This window comes from Ursus maritimus, unplaced genomic scaffold, assembly GCF_017311325.1.
Source record: "Ursus maritimus isolate PB19 unplaced genomic scaffold, ASM1731132v1 scaffold_6, whole genome shotgun sequence".
Taxonomy (NCBI): domain Eukaryota; kingdom Metazoa; phylum Chordata; class Mammalia; order Carnivora; family Ursidae; genus Ursus; species Ursus maritimus.
The window spans coordinates 12,558,781-12,573,219 of record NW_024426774.1 but is presented as its reverse complement, the minus strand read 5'-3'; positions in this window follow the sequence as shown (position 1 = coordinate 12,573,219).

The following is a 14,439-nucleotide window of genomic DNA, read 5'->3' as shown; positions in this document are numbered from 1 at the left end:
AGCATGTTAAGATAACAAAAGCTAGAGATAGAGTGCAGAGGGCATAGAGGAAGCTTTGGGTTTTCTCATGATCAGTCCTCGGAGAGTCAGCCCATAGCCCATCTCTTGTCCCCTCAACAGTGCTAGCAGAGGGAAGATACAACAAAGGCAAACCAGCTTCTTTAATGGCTGAGAAGCACATGGTAGCCCAGACTATCAGTTACTCCTATCACCGTAAATGTAGGTCTCTGAAAAAAGCTGGAGTGAAGAATAGGGCTTTTCCCGGGTCTGATGTTGGTTCTCCCCCACTCATACCCCACATCTGTACAATGGAATTTGCTGTAAATCACACAAGGATAGTGAGAGGTCCATGGCTCAGAACCCAAACTTAGTTCCCATGTTGCTGCATGGTCAAGGGCCGATGCTAGCTTCATGCCAATCAGTTGTCAAGGCAGGGAGAACGAGGGATAATCTCACCCCAAAATGAGCCACAGCCTTCACTGTGGGCACAAAGTCATCAAGTTCAATGCCCCACCAACCTGAAATTAGACTGTGAAAGGGAGGCATACCTGAGTGTAGTAAGAGCAAACATAGGGAGGGAATCACTAACTCTCCCCACAGCACTGTTTGGTCTCTGAAGTGATTGTTGGTCTGAGGAATTATCCTTCAGGAAACAAAAAACAAAAACAAAATGCTCACTTTTCAGTAAGAGAAATTTTGAATTTTGCCATTTGAAAATTTTGAGGCCCACCCAGGCGAGCAACTTCCGACTGAACAGATGCATTTTTTTTAAAGAAAATTTTGTTTCGGCTCAAAGTAAAGAGCTTATGCTACGAGAAGGATAGGTATACAAAACCCTTTTACTGTCTTTAGAAAGCATGTTGCATTGCGAATGGATCATAGAGCCATTTTAGAGTGTTGGGAAAGGGACCAGCAGGAACGGCTGCATTGCATGGATTTACTAATGAAGGAGACAGGTTGAAGCTACTTACCTGAGCAGAGCTGTGGGCACAGTAGCAAACACTCCATTCACAGTCCTGGACCCTCCTCTTCTGGGATCATCAAGCAGGAAGGGGATAGTCCAGCATTAAGTATGGAATGAGGGCACAAGTATGGTGGCGTAGGGAGACTTTGGTCTAGAAGAACTAGGAAGGCTTTCTGGCATTAGTGGGAGGAATGGAGATTTAAGCTTGGGAAATCAGAATTCTCCAGGTGAAATGGATCTAACTGGCATGAAAATGCTGGCAAGGGTGGCCACGGCCCGGCGTGTCCCCAGAGCAGGTACTTTGTGGTGTGGGTCAAACCTGGTTGTCTACTTTGAACTCACCTTTGTAGTTATTGAAAAGCTGGAAAGGAACTATAGAAACAATTAGTCCATCTTGCCTCCTTTGTTCACTCGGGATTTTAAAAATGAGGAAACTAGTCTAGAAGAAGTGACCTGCCCAGTGTAACCAGGTCTTTAACATCAGAGCAGGACGTAGACCTGGATTCTTTCTGGATAAAATTCTCAAGAGCCCAACGAAGTCTTTTCATTATAGGAACCCTGAGTCCACAGTGGTCTCTGTGGCACAGACCTCCACCTGTTGTTTTGAACCATGCTATTTTTATCCTGAAAGGTCTCATTTTCCAAAGCAAAGCATTCCTCACCTGAGCAGGGCCCAAACAAAACTCTCCCTGATTTGAATCATGCTGGCACGACAATGCACAGTGTAGGTTTGGGTTTCCATCAAAGACATTTCCTTTTCCAACTCTAAACTCCCTTCTCTTCCCTGAACTATTTCATTGTTCGGTCCAGAGGTTCAGATGTTAGAGTTTGCAAGAAATCTGACTCTGGGGTATAATCTAGCCAAGAATTTTTCTCAAGGAGAACTGAAACCTAAGTTATTAAGCTGTAAGAAGACTTATTTCGAAAGGATTTACTTTCCCCCTAATGAGATCAGGAGCTTCCGTTGGGGCGTGACTTTCTCTTCACATAAAACATCAAAGGGATCAATTACTGCTGCTGAGAACTGACACCTCATTTTTGTAGTTTCAGATGGAGTATTTCAGCTTCTGGATGCCTTTTTTCTTTCTGTTTCCCCCTCTTCCAGCTAGGGCAGGGAAGGAGAGGCACCACAATAACAGATGTGGAAACATCAATCAAGAAAGAACTGCAAAATAAGGAAAGAAAGAAAAATAGGAAGAAGGAAGGAAGGAAGGAAGGAAGGAAGGAAGGAAGGAAGGAAGGAAGGAAGGAAGGAATTGAGGGGGAGGGAAGGAAGGAAGGGTGAGCAAGCTACATATAGTCTCTTCTGCCATCAATTATGTGTTTTTTTTTTCCAGATTACTCCTCAGTTGTCAATCTTCATGTTATGCAATGACATGCAATATTACATGTTGAAAGTAAAAGGGGCTGTACATTTTTCCCACCTATTTTTTGAGACAAAACACCTGTACATACATTAATAATAATGAGGATGTTCATAATTATGAAGACAATGGCAACACAGCTAACATTTGCATAGTTCTTATATGTCAGGGGCCAGGAAAAGGCTTTTATTCATTCATTCCACAGATGTGTAATGAGCCCTTGGATGTGTGCCGGGAAGGGTCTAGGATTGAAGGTACAGCAATGAACAAAATGCAAAAGTTCTCCCTTTTTGTGGCACTGATATGCCAGTGAAATCCTTTCCATAAATTACCTCATCTGTTTGCATGAATGCACTCAGTCCCTGCCCTCAATTGAGGATGTAGGTATGACTAGTTCTTTTAATTTTACAGAAGAGAAAACTTAAGCCTCAAAAAAGTGAAATATTGTGTCCAGCTTTACAAAATCAGAGTGCCATTAAGCTGGGATTCGCACCCAGGAATAGGAATTCACGACCTGTGCTCCAAACCACATTGTCTCATTGAATTCTCAGCGCAGTCTTCCCTTGTGATTGCGCTCATCACTGCATTTGAAATCTGAGGAAACCAGAGGTTACGTCACTCTCCCCAAATCCCACATCTGCAATTTGAATTTAGGACTTCTCCAGTTTCCTTTACTCATTCTTCCATGTGTGGGCCTCACATGTGCAAGGCACACACTTATCCCTGTGCTAATGCACCCTGTCCCTCTGGATGCCCTTTTACACATGAGCAGTGGGGATCCGGAGGGGGCACAAATTCTTTGTGAAAATGGCTGGGCTCTCATTTACCGATGAGGAAAACAACCTTGTTCACTCTTGCCAGTTTCATACCAGAGATCTCATTTCTGCATGTTATGTTATCAATTTTGAAATATACCAGGGTTCATTTGTTTGTTTACATTTGGAGATTTTTCTTTTATCCCAGCCTTGTTGATTTCATTGCATTTTGCTACAGTGTAGAGCATTAGCGTGCTTTTAAACAGTGAAAACTATGCAAAAAAGATAGAGAAATGTCTTCCTTACCGTACACCATCCACTTTTCCTTTCATCCCCTGCAGATAACCAACTTCATTGTTTTTGGTTTATCCTTCCTGTGTTCTGTTTTGCAACAGTAAGAGGATATATGCATCTTATTTTATCTTCTCTTTCTTACCCAAATGTTAGCACGCTGTATACACCTCGTGGCTTTTTCACTTAGCAATATATCCTGTAATTCCCTCCGTATCAGTTTATGGAGAACTTCCTTATTCATTTTTCCAGCTGTGTAGCATTATTTGGGGTGGAGGCAACACAATGTCTTCAGCGAGTCTTCTATACCTGGGCATTTAGGTTGATTCCAACATCTTGCAATTACAAATAATGTTGCAAATAATAACCTTATGCAAAATTATTTTCCTGTTGTTGGACCTGTATCAACAGATACACTCTTAGAAGATTTCAGGGTTGGGGTGCCTGGGTGGCACAGCAGTTAAGTGTCTGTGGCTCAGGGCGTGATCCCGGTGTTATGGGATCAAGCCCCACATCAGGCTCCTCTGCTATGAGCCTGCTTCTTCCTCTCCCACTCCCCCTGCTTGTGTTCCCTCTCTCGCTGGCTGTCTCTATCTCTGTCAAATAAATAAATAAAATCTTTAAAAAAAAAAAAAGAAGAAGAAGAAGATTTCAGGGTTAGGAAGTAAATTCTTTGTGAATTTCTGGCTAAATGAACATTCATTTTTATTAAATATTGCTAAATTTCTCTCTATTGTTATGCTGTTTTTATTTCCATCAATAATATATGAAGGACTGTTTTCCTTACAGTTTTGCCTGCAGTGTGTTTTATTAAGCTATTGGATTTCTTGCTAACCTAACTGGTGAGAAATGATATTTTAGTGTAGTTTTAAGTTTGCTTTTCTGTCATGAATAGGATTGAACATCTTTTCATATATTTAAAAAAACATATTCTCTTGCAATATTTTAAATATCCTTTGCTCATTTTTGGTCTGCTCACTACCAACTAAAAATAAAGTCTTCATTTTTTAGTGATATTAGTCACTCATCTGTGATATATGACATATTTTTCTTCCAGTTTGTCCATTTTTCTTGTGATTTTATTTCTTTTACCATGATTTAAAATTTTTTTTGTTGAAAAATTTATCCTTTTTTTAAATTGAGGCTGGATTTTGTGTCATGGATCATCTTTTTTTATACTCAGGTTATATAAGAATTTTCTTCTCCTATTCGAATAGTTCAGTATTTTTACATTTTTGATATATTAGTTTATTCTTACATAAGATGTGAGAAAGTGTTCTAATTTAAAATTTTCAAATGGCTATCCAGTTATCCTAATACCATCCATTAAAAGCCCCTTTCCTCAATGATAGGAGACACTACCTTTTTAATACACTAAATTTTCATATGTAGCTCATTGTGTTTCTGGCCTTTCTGTTTCATTCCATTGTTCTTCTATCTATTTGTGCATTAGTATGCTTTAGTAAGTGTGGGTGTATGTTTTAATATCTGTTAAAGCTAATTCTCCCTCCCTCATTGGCCTTCTTTTAATATATCATTGTATGTTAAATGTTTCCATATGGACTTTAGTATCAACTTACCTAGCTATAGTAAAAAAAGTTTCTTTTTATTGGGATAAATTAAAATTTCCTCCAGTCAGCCTTTATTTGGCTGGAGCCCATCCTTTAACATATACGAGAAAAAACTGGAGAATATGGTATTTCTTGTGTTCCTACATGTTCAAAACTAGCTTTCTATAGCTTTATTAGCTGAACGATCATTTGGCCTGACGTCCTTGAATTATTTATAAAACTATAACATTGCTTCATATTTGTTCTTGAAGAGCCTGCCTGATGCATTCATGTCATAGATTTGTCCAAACCCATAGAATGTACGATACCACCAGTGAACGCTAATGTAAACTATGGACTTGGAGTGATTATGTCACTCAGTGTGGGTTTATCCATTGTAACAAATGTGCCACTCTGATGAGGGATGTTGATAATGGGGATGACTCTGCACATGGGGGGCAATGAGTATATGGGAAATCTCTTCATCTTCCTCTCAATTTTGCTGTAAACCTAAAATTTCTCTTAAAAAAAAAGCAAACCCTTCATCATCATCATCATCATCATCATCATCATCATCATCATCATCCCTAGTTATTGAAAGCAGTGTGGAGGCAGATATTCCAGTGAGAATACTGTTAATAAGCCAGGAGATGATGATGGAAGCTTACATCAAGGTTTTAGGTAAGGATACAGGGAGAAGAATATTTTCAGATGCCGATTAAACATCTAGCATATTTTAGGCATCACTTATTTGAAAAAAATCATAGAATAAGTTAACTTTAGTCATCTATCTTTGGAGGTACCTGTACTTTTATATTTTATTTTCAAGTGACATTTCTTATGAATTACATATCAGAATCGGAGAGAATCTTAGTGGTTCAAACTTTATAACCATAATCAGTCATCTTTAATAGAGCTTGGAGAGAAGGGGACCTGGTAAATTTCATCACGAATCCGAACAGTTCCGTTATAAGCTAATTATCAGGTGGCTCGGGGCTTCTCCGCAGAATGGCCTGGCCCTCTCAGACCAAGTTGTGCCCATCTTCAAATTCCATTCAGGCTTTTACTTCCTTCCAATTCTGCCTCCTTCATTCTAGATAAAGGCTGAAACTCCCTCCATGCAATGGAGAATAATGCTTGATAACATTTCGTCAGTTCCCTACTTGGAGCTTCAGAGCCGGAGTAACTAAGTTTGAAGCCGTGCACAGTTTGTACAGAGCTGTCTTGGTGGAGAGAATTGGAAAATCAGACACTCTTTATGAGATTGTTCCCTCTTCTTTATTTTTAACGGCTGACTCAGATCAATCTCTAGAGTGATCACTTGACTTTGGTTTTCACCAGCACCTTCCTCTTCTGTCCTCTTATTTGTATGTACAGTCAGTTAACAGGCATAGTAAAGTGTTTTGTGTTTAAAGACCTACTGCGATGAGTAAGAAAGAAGAAAAGGAACTGAAATTACAATGTTCAATATGAGCAAAGATGTAATAAAACTGGAATGTATGCCTGTGGACGCTGGTGCTGGCAATTCATTATAAAAGCTGTTTCCAGAAGTTTCAAAAGAACCGTTTACTTGATCAATTTAATGAGCAATGATCATGGACAGTGTATATATAAATGTCATTCTGCTGCTGTTTAGATTTGGGTGTGTAGAGTTCATGGGAGTTTTCTGGCTCATAATAATGAAACTATTATTTTTTTGAGCATTTACCATGTGCCAGGCACTGTGCCAAGCACTTTACATGTTTTTATTCTGTCTCTTATTTAATCTTTACAACAACTTCATGTGATAGGTGTTACTACCTTTCTCCACTTTCCGTATGAGGAGATTTAGGCTCAGAGAAGTTAAGTAACATTTTAATAATCACAAAGCTGATAAGTAGCAGTAGCTGAATTTAAACTCAAGTCTCCCTAACACCAGAACCTTGATCCCCTATGCTTTCCTGCCAGTTACTATCTCAAAGTATTAAGAAGTCTTTTCAAGTTCTATTGATATCAGTCATTCTACCATTGCTCTATAATTCTCCAATTCTGTCTACCCCACAGAGTACATTTACTAAGCGGATCATCATGTCTTTTTCTTTCTTTCTTTTCCTAGCCCAGTTGCTGGTGTTCTGGTTCATTTCTTTCTTGGAGAAAAGCAACACCCGTCTAACTGGTCTCCTTGCCTGGAGTCTCAAATTCCGCAGTCCACTCTTCATACAGCATCCAGAATTATCTCCAGCATAAAACCCTCCGTTGGCTCCTTTTCTTTTCAGGGCAAAACGTCTAAGTATTCTTGATAGAAGAACCTTCATTCTCCCACTGCCTTAGCCAAGAGCATCCACCTCCCTCCCTGCCTTACACTTGACATGCTTAGCCAAGCATCTTTCAGCACCTTTGTCTCAAACTATTCCCTCTACCTAGAAATCCCTCTCACCATACCCCCAAAGTCTTACAAATTCTACAGGCTCAGCTCAGGGGTCAGCTTTCTTTAACCTTTAGGCTATATTAAATGTACCTCTTCTTTCTCTTATTGGCCTGTGCTATACATTATCCCAAGCATTAATACTAGTTGCGCCATGATGCTTTTGCTCATGTGTCTCTCCAGTTGTAAGTTGCCCCATTCATCTCTTTATCCACATTGGGTATAACTCAGTACCTGGCACAGAGTAGACTCTTAGGTTTGAAATGGCATTGAACTGAACTGAGAAGGCACTCATCTCAAACATGGCCACAGCACTTTGCAGTTTCTGTACACAGTTTGTTGAAAGATGATTTTCCACGGAGAGAGATGATTCTCTATCCCTGCAAGGATGCCTGTGCAGCAAACAATCTGAGAAGATAGCGGTAGTGTCTCCTTTCCAGACAGGGGGCAAATTTGTTTCCTTATCAGCATGTCCTCTGGGATAAACGCTGGGGAGATTTGCTGGCAGACACTTCTAAGATCAGGGTTTCCCAAGCTCGGGTTCCTAGCAGTGATACAAGCCCACTGTGTATGAAACATCCACTTAGGTCCTTTTGCATCACCCCTATGGGAGATGGGGAGCAAGGGGAACTGATGAAAACGTGAAGCTCATTGCACTGGCTGTGATGTGAATAATAAAGTTCTTTGTCTCCGACCCAGAAATTTGTCCTTTTCTGCCTGTCCCTGTGAGACGATCATAGCCTCATTTGTTGGCTTTCGAGTGGGGTGAAATCTCAGATGCTCCACATTTCTTTACGTGGTTGGCCCCTAAGGTCCCAAATAGAAAAGTAACTCCCCTCCAGAGCCACAGACATTTTACAGCTGCCAGTCTATTATTCCAGCTCCTTCATTTTTACAGAGATCCAGAGAGGCTAAGTAATTTTTCTAAGGTTGCACGGCTTATTACTTGCTGTGTGGAAGCAGGACAGTGTTCTGTAGAGGATAGACTCTGGAATCATTTCAGGCCACATAATGTTACTTAATAGCTTCTGCTATTTTTTTAACCTCTCTGAGCTATGTCTTACTCATCTGTAAAATATGGTTCATAGATCTATGTCTGAGTGTTGTTGAGAGAATAGAATCAGATGAGATAATGTATGAAGCTGCCTAGTGAGACAATCTGGAGGCCTAGGTCTTTCTTTCCTTTGCAGGTGTAAAAATAAAGCAGTTCTGCTGAGGTCACCGGAGAGTTCTGGGCCTTTCTTTTCTGTTGAACCTCGAAGAGTTACAAAGCCTCCTTTCTCTTTGATTCTAGGTCCATTCTACAGGCTCCCATTCATTCCTCATGTGTAGCAGCAGAAGGGACACTGATCAGCACATCAGAGGGGAGTTGCTTGAAATAGATTCAGAGGTTGGGGGGGGAGACCCAGGGGGTTTCCTGCAAATGGTCCAAGTAAGACTGACTTCTGGCTGAGTCTCTTTCCCTCAGCTTCTATGACTCTGAGTCATTTAATTTCTCTCTGCTCCTGGTATAAATGGGATTAAACAGACTAATTTGCCTAACAGAGGTGTTAAATACATTAACTAATAGCTTTGGTAATTTACAGTGTTTCATTGATGGGGGGCCCACACAGAGTTCCAAGTATGCTGTTCCATACTGCTTTCTTTCTGCCTGCTCTGAATAGAGAAACAAGTCTCATCATCTTGGAAGCTCATCCTATCATTTTTACCTAGTGAGAAACTCGATCTCAATAAATTTTGAAAGCAGCTTAGTTTTCTCCAATGGTGGAATTCACTATCAGTGTTCAACGTTGGAATGGGGTAGAACACATACCACTAAGGCTATCTTGAATTTCATAACCTGAAGAAAAGCCATGCCTCTCCCAAACTTCTCAACTGTGGAATCAACTGTCATTTTCTGTGGAGCTTATACTCCAGAAGGCATAACTTCTGGTGGAGTTTCTGCTGAAAGTCTGAAAACAACTGACCAGGCTAAAAAAAATGGATCATGGTTTCCATGGAGGAGTGCAAACTTTCCTCTTCCTAACTTGGGAGGGATAATAACAAAAAATGAAGCTTGACCAGTTGTGCAGGTATTCCCTTTCCTGGGAAAACCAGGAACACGTGTCCTTGATTATCACAAAAATTTCAAGCTGTCCCAAGTTTAACGTGGGGTATTTGAGAAAATCCTGGAGGCCCAACACATGGTAGGTCCTTGAAGTGAAAGAAAGAAGTTTGAAACTCAGTTCTTCCCTTCCAGAAACTTACAATCAAGGTAATAGAAACATAAAATGGACATAATAAATCAATTAACTCTATGTGGAAGTCTGTGCCAACTGCCATTAACCCTCTCTGACTTTCCTCTGAAGGGGCTTGAAGATATGAGGGAGTGATCCCAACTGATATGGAAGAAAGGGGTAGAGAATATACTTTTCTCATTAAGGGCAAAATCTCTTTAGATTATCTTTGGCTTACAATGGGGTTACATCCAGATAAATCCATCATAGGTTGAAAATATTATGTCAAGAATGCATTTAATACACCTAACCTCCCCAGCATCATGGCTTAGTCGAGTGGACCTTAAGCGCTCTCAGGACATTTACATTAGCCTGCAGTTGGGCAAAATCATCTAACACAAAGCCTATTTTATAGTAAGGGGTTGTATATTTCATGTCATTTCTTGAATACTGTACCAAGAGTGAAAAATAATATTTGTATACGTGTGAAAGTGTTGTCAGTGTATCCGTGGTTTGCTGTCATGATCACGTGGCTGACTGGAAGGTGCATTCACTACCACTGCCCAGCATCATGAGAAGGATGGTACCATGTACTGCTAGCCCAAGAAAATATGTGAACTAAAAATTCAAAGTATGACTTCTACTGAATGCATATTGCTTCTGCACCATCATAAAGTAAAAAACTTGTCATTTGAGCTATTGTAAGTCAGGGACTGTCTGTATAGTATTTAATTAAGCAGTTTTTATAGCAACGAACACTGTGTGTAGCCCCTAAGAAGGTGCCAGAGAATATTTGCTTATTTCAATTGATTGGAACTGAGTAACAACAATTATACAAATGTAGGTTATCTAAATGGATGAGGAAATATATACTCTTTGATCTTTATAAATGTGATTTTAAATATTTCTCAAGATAAATTTTCAGCATCATTCTGCTCATAGAATGGAGGAGCTGAATGCAAACATGAGCTAAATTTCATGAGTTTCCCAGTCCCCTCAAACCATAGGTGAAGATTTCTGATTTTTAGCAGGCTGCCCCTGCCTCCACCCCTGTAGGCCTCTGGCTGTTTTTACTCTCGTCTTTTTCCATGTGATTTTTGCTTTCATGAACCACAGAAACCAATGTCCTGGAGGAAGAAAAAATGTCTCTGTCATTTTGAAAGTTGTTTGTGAAGGTTGTGGCTTTAGGCCTTAGACTGGACCAACTCCGAAAGGCTTAGTTAGGCCCTATTTAGGGGTAAATCTCTGAAACTGGTGAAGCTTCTTTGAGTTGCCTACAGATTCCACTGTCTTCCTCAGCATCAGCCATGACACTCAATGAAGTTTCTTTAGGCTTTTCTTCCTTGCCCACAAAATTACTTACAGCAAAAGCTGCAAAATGAAAGTCTACAACCCAAAACCATTCTGCAGATGGGTTGTGTTTGGTCCTCATACAGGATCTTAAAATAATTGAGTTAATTTTGAATATTTATAAATTAAGGATATCATTTAAAATCAGGATGGAAGTCTTCCTTAAAATAAAATAAAATAAAATAAAATAAAATAAAATAAAATAAAGCTATCATGACTCTGGGCTCACCTTCCTTCAAGGTGGCTGATGGCAGATGCTGAATAGCAGTCATCCCCTGTGCGTGAGATGCATACTTTCCTCATTGTCACAGATCCTTCCAATCCCCAGTGTCCCCATGCAAGGTTGGGTGTTGATTTTCATTTGTAATGTTGAGTTGTGGTCTTCTGTTGTCTTCTTATAGTAAAATTCAGAGGAAAGAAAAATAGTTCTTTTATCTACACTTCTACCAAATGACAAAACAGAAGATACACGGCCAATATATATTTAACTAGTGCTTCCAAGGTGTCAGTGATTAATCCAAGTACATGGGGGACAGCAGAGAATATGGAAGAAATATACATATGGAATTTATGCTCAAGTGGGGATTTATAGACAATAAACTATTTTATAGACAATGAACAATAAATAAGATAATTTGAGGGAACAGAGTATTATCTTTTAAAGATTTATTCATTTATTTTAGAGAGAGAGCATGAGCAGGGGGAGGGGCAGAGGAAGAGAGAGAAGCAGACTCCCCACCCAGCGCAGAGCCCAACTCGAGGCTCTATCTCAAGACCCTGAAATCATGACCTGAGCCAAAAATCAAGAGTCAGATGCTTAAGCAACTGAGCCACCCAGGCACCCCCAAAGAGTGTTATAACAGAGATAAAATGGAATAATGCAGAGTGACTAAAAGGGGAAAAGTGGAGGGCGTGATATCAGACAGGGAGGTAGGGGACAGAAAGATCAAGAAGCAACTTGCCAGGACAGAGTTTGGATTACATTCTAAGTGCTATGAGCAGCTACTGTGGAGTTTTAAGGAGGGGGAAACAGACTTGACTTGTTCTTTGAAAGATCAGTGTGGTTGCTATGAGAGAAATGACTCTCAGGGGAAGAACAGGAGATTAAATAGGCCAGGGAGACATGGCAGCTATTCGTGTTAGTCTTATAGAATGGCAGATGGTGTGAAATGGTCAGGTTTAGGGTATATTTTGGAGGTCGTGGCAACAAAGCTTAGTGCTGGATTGAATTTGGGGTGCGCAAGGAAGAGAAAGATAAAAATGAACTTTTGGGCCTGAGCATCTGGATGGGAGAGATGGAGAATGCTGAAATGGAATTGGAGGTGGGGTTTGATGGAGCAGGTGAAGCAGATTTGGCGAATAGTTTGGCGAACTGTTTCAGCTATAGTGGGACAGAGATGATTATGACACACCAAAGCGTAGATGTTGAGTAGGCGGTAGCATATGAGAGCGTGGAATTAAGAAGAGGTTTGGTCTGGGGGAATTTAATGCCTGGGATTGAATAAGATTACCTAGGACAGGGTGTAAATAAAGAAGAGAAAAGAGGGGGGTGCAGAAAATATTCTTGAGTCATCCCAATGCTTAAATGGATGAAGATGCATGAAAGGTGGTTGAGAAGAAAGGTACACTAGGATAGAAGGAAAACGAGCTGTGGACAATTTTACTGAGACCTCTGTAAGAGAACTGTTTCAAAAAGAGAATGTTTCAGATCAACTCAGTCATATGCTACTGAGAAGTCAAATGAAGGTGACTGAAAATTGATCATTGTCTTTGGCAAGATGTAGTTTTTGGTGAAATGATTGAACTATTTCAGTGGAATGGAGGATAGAAAAGCCTAGAAGTGGCTTGAAAAGGTAATGTTAGGAGACAAAATTGAGGATGAGTATTAAATATTATTTTGAAGGGTTTTGATGTTGAGAACAGCAGAGAAATGTAATTGTATCTGGAGGGTGACTTGGAGTTTTGAAGCACATCAGTGTGCTGATTGGAGAGGTCCTTTAGAGAAATATATATTGTAGAAGTGCAGATCCATAGAGAGTAAGATGGGATGGAGTTAGGGGTAAGTGGAGGGTTTGGACTGAAATCAGAGCTTATTTCTTCCATTTACTAAAATGTCCAAAAAAAAAAAAAATGGTTCGGATGCTGCCGGTTTAATAGGCTGGTCCCATGAAAATGATGTAGTTTTCATCTGAGTGTAATTCTTTTCTTATGGAGATGATCAGCTGATGGGGTGATTACTTCTTAGAGCTATGAGTAGAAAAAAAGAGTGAAATAGCCATCTTGCAGAGTGGGAGAATGAATTAACTAGAGAAACACATTGACATCATCTAGCAGTACTGAGTGACCATTTGAAATGTATGGTCATAGGTAAGAGGTGATTCCTGAGCTGTATGATTTCAATCCAATAACATTCAATAATTCAAGTACAGAAGTGAAATGAGTTGGTAGTCAGATTTCACCAGGACTCAATCCTTGACAGACAAGCACAGCAGAGGGAGGGGCAGAGGAAGTGAAAGTTTGTGATAGAACATTTATAGTGCTGAGACATGGAATCTAAGTTAGACTATGGAAAGTACAAAGTTCTATAAGATCAGTAGCTGAGGGAGTGCTGGTGAAGGAACTGTAAGTCGGAAGGACGGAGATAATGGGTTTCAAGAGTGGGATTTATGTTTTATAGGTCACTTTATCATACACCATTGTGATTGATAATTTTATATGTTGACTAGGTTACGGTGCCTAGCTGTTTGGTGAAATACTAGTGTAGTTACAGCTATGAAGCTCATTTTTAGATGGGATTAACATATAAATCAGTAGACTTTGAGTAAGGCAGGTTACTCTCAAGTCAACTCTTAGTTGAATTTCCAGCCTGCCTGCCTCCCCTACAGATTTCAGACTTTCAGACTTGCAGCCTTCACAATTGAATAAGCCAGTTCCTTAAAATAATCTAGATAGATGGTAGATAGATAGATAGATAGATAGATAGATAGATAGATGATAGATACAGAGAGATCTCTGATGGGTTGTGTTTCTTTGGAATACCCTGAGTAGTGCAACCATCTTTAATTCTGAATGTGAATCATAACTGGCTATTCCCTGCTTAAAACTCTCCAGTTGCTCTTCAAGGCACCGAGAATAAAATTTGATATCCTGCTTGTGGTCTAGAAGGCCATATATGATGTATCCCTTGCCTCAAAAGGGGGATTTATTTCATGTCACCTTTTCTCTTGCTATATTCTCATCATGATGCCCTTTTTCCTGTTCCTCGAGCACAACAGACATTTTCTGCCTTAGAATCTTTATGGTTGTTTTTCAGTGTAGTGTGTCGCTAAGCATGTGGGTTCTGGAGTCAGACTGCTTGAGTTCAAATCAGAGCTCCATTGCTTATTAGCTCCATGACCATGACAGGTCACCTAACTACTCTGTACCGCAGTTTTCTATTCTGTAAAGAGGAAATAATGGTAGGAACTACCTCACAGTAGAGCTGCTGCATTAAATGAATTAATACAAATAGGACTTAACTCAGGGCTTGGACCATACAAGGCATC